This window comes from Helianthus annuus, chromosome 9 (assembly GCF_002127325.2).
Source record: "Helianthus annuus cultivar XRQ/B chromosome 9, HanXRQr2.0-SUNRISE, whole genome shotgun sequence".
Lineage (NCBI taxonomy): Eukaryota > Viridiplantae > Streptophyta > Magnoliopsida > Asterales > Asteraceae > Helianthus > Helianthus annuus.
The window spans coordinates 12,789,839-12,798,931 of record NC_035441.2 but is presented as its reverse complement, the minus strand read 5'-3'; the positions used below and the strand labels follow the sequence as shown (position 1 = coordinate 12,798,931).

The window sequence follows — 9,093 nt, the reverse complement described above, 5'->3', positions numbered from 1 at the left end:
ATGCACGAAATAGTTGCAGGATACGGTTTTTAAAATTTCTAATCTCTCCTATACTTGTTGATTTTTAAGCTGCTTTATGAATTATTATCATCTCATACTGCACTCTTTGGCCTGACACGTTGATCTCAAATATCACCTCACACGTGATTGTTTCTTTGTGAAACTCGTCAATGTTGTCATGGTCTGCACCGCTTACCGACATGCCAACTGATTTCTCCAAAATTCAATTAAATCTTTCCTGATTAAAATTAATTTTGGTAAACGACATTAAGGTCAAGCAAGAGTAAACCAACATCGGAAAATCATTTTTGTAAATATCTTTGTGTGTTTTTAAATTTATCTTAATTTGTTGATTTTAGGGGGAGTAAATCCAAAAATCGGAAAATACAAAAACATCGAAAAATTTCAAAAACACAAAAACAATAGAAAAACAAAAATGAGTTTTCTGGAGAGCAAAAGAGAAAATGATAGTACATCAGTGGTCTATGGAAACCTCTTTAAACCTTAAATGAAAAACGATAAGCAGCTCTATATAAGATGTATCGGTAGGCTCACAATCATTTTAAAGTGTGCAGGGTGATATAAATCTTAATCGACTGAAGACCAGGTGGGAACCATTCATTGGCATATGGTCTTAGTACCGAAATTTCGTTTGATAGATTGCCGAGGTTCTGAGATATTCGGTCTTTATGCTGCTTATCATCTGGGTATCATGGTTGCTTCTATAAATAGACTAAGTCTAAGATCTTCCATGATACTATACATACGTGTACATATTACATACTGCATTCGACCTCAATAAGTGATAAACAATCACATGTCCAAATCAAATAAGTGATAAAATATCACATTTATCCGGGTGTCAAGTTAGTCTCTCTGCTGTACGGAAGTACTGACCTGTTCACGGACTTGCACCTGTGCCCTCATGCATACGAAAATCAAGTTCCTCATCAATAAGTGATTATATCACAAAGGGCTTGTTTTCAAATCAAAATAAGTGAGTATCTCACATTTTATACGGTCAAACAGATGATAATCGGTATACTCACCGGTAAGATGAACTCTCGTGCATACCTTGATACGGGAATGTGTCGTGATGTGGATGAACACCGGTCGGTAAGTATAAATCATACCTTAACGTATCCCCTCGCCATGATTACATCTGATAAGTTGAGCTTAAGTGGACAACAATACCGATAATTGTTATAGGATGCTTATCTTAATGTTAACTAACTGAACAACAAGAGTGTTTTGGCATGACCGTACACTGATATGATTCTCTTACCCTCGAAACTCGCAAAAAGAATGTCTGTATATATTTATTTACTGCTTAACTTTTATTGTTTTTCTTTTAAACAGTTTCGTCGTTTGGTGCATATCAGCACGACATTAGCGGTGATGTCGTTTGATAACACTCAAAGGATTTTAAATTGTCTTTTAATTTCAAAAACACGCCTAAAATCTGTGTTTTAATATGAACTTTATAAAAGCCAAAAAGATTTTCTTTCTACTTTATTTTCGATCGTACGATGTTGGAACTCGAGTCTTCGTTACCTGAAACCTGAACGAAAACCGAACTGACTAAATCTTCATAAACGGTCGAAATTTGCATGTTTTGAAAGTTAAAGACTAAAATTGTAAAATTTATTAAACTTTCAAACTGTCGGACGGTGTTTGATTATGACATGGTCATTGTGTGTCATTTGTGTATACTATATTCCAAGCAGTTGTTCTCATTATGCGTTTAGATTTCTTGCATGTGCAGATTCTAAAGGCTAGGAGAACATGGTCGATGACAAGCTTTGGAATGAAAACACAACGAGAAGGCGCTCAACTGATGAAGATGATCGAGTTGCCGCTGGCCATCATCAACACCACTAGGATCTCACTTCATAAAGATAAAGTCTTTTCACGAGCATAACTCAAGGGGGAGCTTATGTTAAGGGGGAGTTTGTCAACACACTTCCTACATGATACGGGTAGTTTGTTGATACACTCTCTGCTTTCAAGACGTGAAGACTTTGAAGATCCTCCGACAATGAAGACTTGAAGACTTGAAAGGACATCAGAGTTTTGGTAACTCGAAGACCAAAGACCGTCGAAGTTCAAGACGAGTCTGCAACTATAGAAGATAAAGACAAAGCTACAGCCAAGGGGGAGTTTGTTGGTGCACTTGTGTCTGTACTTTGTCTGTATTCGGTCTGTATGTAAACGATGTCCTAAGTTAGTCTGTAAGTTGACCAAGTCAACTATCCTCCTAGTTTGACTTGGCCAATAAGCCGTAATATGTTAGTCTGTCTCGAAGGATAGGCTCGAAGGATAGACTCGAAGGATACTATTGATCCTTCGAGATGGTCGATAGATATGGTTCGACTGCTAGACCTCGAAGGATCATCCTTCGAGGTCCCTGCTCATCCTTCGAATGACTTGTCCACGATAGATGATCCTTCGGACCATCTATCGGATCCTTCGGGATAGACAACCTGTGCTGGGTATATATATACCCATGCAGTGTAGTGTGAAAGATAGATGCACACTTAGAGAGACAGAAAGTTAGAGAGTTGAGAGCTTCTGTCCGAAACTCACACACACACACTTGAGAGTTTGCAAACTGATTGTAAACATTGTGCTTGTAACCGGAACCTTCATACGTATTAATACAGTAGTGTTAATCGGTGAATCTTGTGTGTTTGTTTCTATACTTGCTTCATCTCGGTTTGCCTACTAGCTTGGATTCCGCACTTGCTAGTAGGTTTGTATAACAAGGTTTAGGTTCGTAATCCTCCGCGAAAAGGGACCTACATGTCGACAGGTTCAAAAATCCTTACCATACATTTTTAATTAAATCCGGGTTTACAATACCTTTGTCGTAAGTGACACGTGTCGTTTATTGATTGGACACAAAATTTCGAGGTGTTACACCTGGGGTGATCACATAACAATTGTAGAGTTGCATGTCTTGATCTTGAGCTCATTGGTGCACTATACTAGAGCATGAGTTGTAACCATTTTGGACATTCATTTGCAACTTCACCTCTGGAGCTCTCTGGTCAACAAGCCATCTTCCTAGTGATCTCTAGCAGTAATTAGGACTCTTGTAAGTGTCCTTGACCTCCCTTAATCCATTTTAGCTTAGTTAATTAGCTAAAAGTCAAACCGTCGTGATTAAGGTTTGACTTCGAGATTAGTCCATAATTACTCAGTCAAATCTTGAATTAAAAATACCTATAAGTAGGTAATTATATGGGTAACAAACCCTTAAAAGGGTGTTTCCAGATTCCCACTCTAACCATGTTAATTGTCGAGTCAAAGTATACTTTAAAAAGTCAACAGAATGCTTAAATCCAAATTAACTCATAATTAGCAATGTAGGATACATGCAACCTGTTTGATCATTAATATAACTTGGTAACTAATGTAAGAACATGTCTCAACATGTTCAACTCGACAATTTTCTGTTTAGACCCGGTTTGGAACCGAAAGTTGCATAGTTTTACTTTCGCTTTGACTTTCAGTTCTGACCCGTTTTAGTCAAGTTTAAGATTGCCTTAGAGCTTCTTCTGTGATTATACGGCTTAGTTCACTAGTTGTCTAATTATTATGCAAATTTCCGTTAAATGTCCATATGTTGACCATTATGCCCAAATGTCCATAAAATATGATTTTTGAAAATGTAAAAGGGTAGACATCTTAGTTACTGAATTATAGACTTGTAACCAAAATTTGATATCAGTTTGAGGTCTAGATTAAGAGTTATGCTCATTAGCGTAATTAGAAGCTTTCTTAGTAATTAATTAGCATAATTAGCATGTAGCCTATATAAACCCAATTTTTATATTAAAACTTTATACCCACTGATATATAATAATATTTGGGAATTTTAAAGATTTTTATTTATTTTTAGGCTGAGCATAACTTAGAGTTTTAAGCTTAATTCGGCTGATGCTGGTTTTGCCCTTTTGGGCTATAAAATGAGTTTTATAAATCCTTTTTATCTCAAACCTTTTTCTACTGATTTATTATGTTAAATATATTATTTTGAGTCTTCTGGAATTATAAAAACATCAGCTTTTCTTTCAAAACCCGAAAATGGCTCCAAATCGCCTTTTTAAGCATTTTTACGACATCGTATGTATGAAAACTAGTTTATATATATAAGAGTTGATACCTACTAAAATATTTATTAAAATTTTATATTATAACAGTAAACTAAGGTTTCAAACTCAGATTTCCAGTTTTGACCTTTTAGGCTTATGTGAAATTACCAAAATGCCCTTTTGGTGCATAGGATGGTTATAAATAATAGAATTCACATATGAGTAATACCCTACTGTTATAACTTAGTAAAATAAGTATATTTACTGATTTATTCAGACCTGTAAATCAGAATATCATTTAAACTCTTTTACACCCTTTAAAATGACCAAAATGCCCTTATGAGGCATAGTTTGGGTTTAAAACCATTTGGCGCATAATGGAAGGTATCTTGCTGATATCACAACATATTTAGTGCATATAATCTCAGGAAAACTTGTATATGATTTATATGGTTACCCGTTACGCACTCCCGCGTTCGGATCGGTTTATGTAACTAGTTTACACATATTAGCCGAAACGGGTCAAACCGTATCATCTTTGTCTCAAAATCCAGAATGTGTTTAATTTACCCATATTATACAAGTCTCCAAACTTGTTGGGTCTAAATCACATTCCTTCCGGGTTTTCGCCTTCCATGCGATTAAACCGTATTTATTCCCTGAAACTAACCGGTCTAAGCTTAGGCTATATTAAAGACCCGTTAGGATTCTAATAGGTTATTATAAACCTTCGTTCCAGAATAGGAGACCAGTAAAAGACACTTGCATTTGCTTATTGTGGTTTATACTTGCTGAAGTAAATACTTTTAACTTATTTTCCCTTATACGGGCTTGGGGTACGGTATATAAAATACCGCTTGGTCGGGCAATTGACGCTAACTCATTAGTAGTTGGGTATTATCAATGTGACCCGTTTAAAAATTGGTTTTGTTTGTTTTACGCCTTTGGGAGTTTAATGACCATGTCCCGGACATCCTTGGCATCATTCATGAAATGGCCACGACCTTGACACGCGGGTGTAGGCGTACACCCGACAATGTGTCCATATTATTAAGGTATAACCGTTGGTTTCCCGCCGCGGATTTATACTATGTGGTATGTCTATTAATCTTAAACCCGACATGAACCGGGCGACTAAACGCATAACAAACATGTAATTCTTTTACAAGTTTAAATTTGATTAACTATCCCAAGTTATAAAAAGTTTTGTGCCATGTGCATTCAAATCAATTTTTAAAAGATTTTCAAAATGAGTCAGTTAAATTGTATTTACCAGTGTAAACTGACGTATTTTTTCCCCAAAAAGATTAAGTGCAGGTTCTACACGTAATAGGTTGGCCACTCCTTAGCATCGTTAGAGTCTCGCAAGCTTGGATGCCATTATCTGTTGAACAGTTTCTCCTTTTTATTTTGATCCGCCTGTGGATCTATTTCAGCTACATTGTGATACTTGGATATTATATTTTGTTTGATTGAAAAAAATCTGTTTTATTGCTTCCGCTGTGCATTATAATTTGTGTTGTTTGACTATGATGATATCAACTACGTCACGATACTCCCCCACCGGGCCCACCGGTGACACGTGGAAATAAGGGGTGTGACAATTATCTTATATTTCACTAGAGGTTTTTTCTATACTTGCATAATCTAGATAAATGTATTTGTTTCCCCAGGTTCTTGGTTTTGGGGATTCCATAGAAGAAGTTTATGCTGCATACAAACAACACAAAGTTGAAATTATAGTAACTGGTTATTTTTTTCTATTTATTATATGTTGCAATGCTAACTTTAACTGCTGAAAAGATTAACCAGGACAATGTTAAAGGTGGAAAGTGCACGAGTGGTGCTAAGATGACTGAAGAAGAAGTAGCATTAGCCGAGCTTCAAGGATGTTTGCAGAAGCATGTACTAGAATAAACGATGTCTTGAAACTCTTTTAAGTTCTTTCGTCGCTATCCTCCGATCAACTCGGTTAACGATTTCGACTCGTGTGAGATTAATTTACACGTTTTAAGGCTTTGAGATTAACCATTCATATACTCGGATATGCTGCTTTGTAACAAAACTCAAAGAACCCCGAATTGGATTTTAATCTTTTTCTGCAAATTAGTGGTGATGACCGGCTGTTTTGATCCCAATTCGTTTGATGAAGGAGAAGAAGTTAACCCCTTTGCTGTAAGTTCTTTGTTTTTTTTTTCGAAATAACTTTGCTTGGTTATTATGTTAGCAAATGACTTGCTGCCATTGTTGTTAGTACCCTCTTATGCACTTTTTTTCCTTTTTCTTGCTTCATTAAAAATTCAATGGATTATTTAAGATTTAATGTTTTGCGTAGAACTACGTTACCATTTTTTTTTACTACTTTGTGTATTAAAGCCTATCATGGCTGCACTTATAATAATATAAACTACTCATGAGATATTATATATGTACACATATATTTCTTTTTCTAATTTTGTGTGTTTGGGGACACGAAAGCATGACAAAACTTTTACAATAGGTAATTTATTCAATCCTATTATGGTTATGGTTTACTCTTTTCATCGACAATAACCGTTTGCCTTGTGGTATATAGTTGTAACACGACACTTATTTGAGCACGGAGGCGAAGGCGTGAATTTAATTTACTTATATTGAGGTCATTCTTCAAACCTTTAGCACTTATTATTTTTATTCTTTTTGTTTGCCAATTATTATTTGTTTTTTTACGAAGGAGTTGTTCTACTTAATATTAACCCTTATGCATTTTAATTTTATACTAAGGATACCCTTAAAATAATACAAGGATACCCCTAACCAACCAAAACTTGTAGAATAAAGGAGCCCGATTGAAACAGTGGCCCAATTGCCCAAATTATTAATAATATGATTGAAATTGTGGCCTAATTAGTTAGCTATTTGTTTTACTTTATTTATTTATTTATTGTCGTTTTTATATATTGTGTGATTGCACGGTAAACATTTTTTAGCAATGTTTATATGAACTTTAGGTGAAGGGAACTTCATCAATGAAAATGGATTTTGTAGCGCGCCTTACATGAAAGATAATGGACAAAATGATCTGTTGGTTGCACTAAATGTATCAAGTCTCACTTATGCACCAGTAAGCATCTCTATCTCGCTATCCAAAATTCCATCTTTTATAGCAGAATTTATACTCGCTATCCAAGTAAGCATCTATATCTCGGTTTTATCCCAATTCTATATTATATTGTTCCCGTTGTTGCTAACCGTCTTTTGGGCTAATTACAGCCGTTCAAAGTCCTCAACTTTTAATCTCAGCCGTATAAAGTCTCTAAATTCCTTCTAGAAGCAGCAGTTCACGGCAGTTCAACACTCTCTCACCCATGATCTTGCGGTTTCCTGCAGTTTATCAAGATGCACCAATCAGAAATGCAGGTTGCAATGCGGTTTAAAATGTGTTCCTTATTTTCAGGGACTTAGTGGGGGTAGTGGACACTTAACTGCATATTTTGGTGGCTATATAATACAAGTTCAGGTAGTGTAATCTTCTGTCTTTTTTTCGCTTTTCCTGTATTCATACAGCAACACATCTGGAGCAATGGATATCTCGGATGACTTTGTGGACATTTATGAAGACGATCAGCCTGCAAAGAAAGTAAGTTGGAATGTAAATTATTAGTTAGCAAAGCATGTGGATGGTTTCTAATTGTTTGTGAATTGCACCAAATATGTAGTCTTCTAATATATGGTAGCAATTGTAATTTTTTTAGCTGGGTTTTGATGCAATGACACCGAAGAAGAATCAAATATGCAGCCCAATGAAAGATTCTCCGAAGGTATCGTTTTAAGTCACAGCTAATGTATAAAAATTGTTTTGATATTTAGTCTGATTTGTTAAATTCTATCAATTTATTGTTTCAGACGGACAGTGGAAGTGTAGAGATCATTTCATATGGATAGTATTTTAGTCCATTCAAATCTGAAATGCATAGAGAGGTTATTGAACAGGTGGTGTTTTTTTTTAAATAAAGTTTTAATTGCATAAGTGTATCATGATTGTTTCACACCTATATGTTTTTTTTAAAATGTATTATACTAATGTTTTTAGTTCTTGTAGTTTCAGAACATAGAAAAACAAGCTAAAAGAAAGCATGCGCTCCTAACTTGGAAATGGGATGAGGTCATTGATATTACCCAAAGTGAAGATTCGAATGGTCAGAAAGATGATTTTAAGGCAAAACAACAAGATGATTTGGAGTCTGAGTTAAGTGATACAACAGACTCTTTGGATAGTCCATTGAAAAGATCAAAGATTCCACGTATAACTAAAAATTGCAACGATCATGTTAGATGGGTTGAATTTTAAGTTTACTCAGTTTAAGTCCTGTTTTGTCATAGTCATCTTTTATGTTTTGCCTTTCAAGTCACTGTTTGTTAAGGTTTGTTTGTTCAACTATTTTTAGTTTAAATGTAGTTTCCTTTTTTCAATTTATTTTTCTATGTTTTATATGTTAACTATATTACATATTACATAATGTGTTATCATCAAAATCAACCAATCAGTTAGATTAAGTTTTCCTAACTCATTGTTTTTGTTACTATTATAATAAGTTTTAGCATATATGTTGATGATTAATTGTTTATTTAATAATAAACATTACTGTTATGAAAAAAAAAGAAAATGTAGGTAGCGGTTTTCAGCAATTTGTATGTATGTTTATAAAGGTTAAATCTTCTTTTACTTTCAAAATACGTAAAAAAAATTCCAGATATGCATAACTTCAAAAGTTATATAAGTAGTTACACATAATTCATAGAAAAACAATCTAGAAAATTAAGTACCCAATAATATCCTGTTTCATGTTAACAAATTCCGTGTTCTCAAACAAGAGGCCTATTTAGGTATTTAAAAAATATTTAGTCCTTTATAGGTTTTTTTAAAATAATAAGTTTTCTATTATTTAGAGTGAAAATTCAAAATAGCATTCAGTTATATAAATAACAACGGGAAAAGAATAAGATATTTTGAAAA

At 34.4% G+C, this 9,093-nt stretch overlaps 1 long non-coding RNA gene across 1 annotated transcript; it reads left to right on the top strand.

The window, feature by feature from the left end:
- The first annotated feature begins 7,680 nt into the window (after positions 1-7,680).
- On the top strand, positions 7,681-8,018 carry LOC110874126. The gene is made up of 3 exons (XR_002555666.2): positions 7,681-7,716; positions 7,832-7,897; positions 7,983-8,018. It is a non-coding gene; the product is annotated as an uncharacterized LOC110874126 (long non-coding RNA).
- Positions 8,019-9,093: the final 1,075 nt, after the last annotated feature.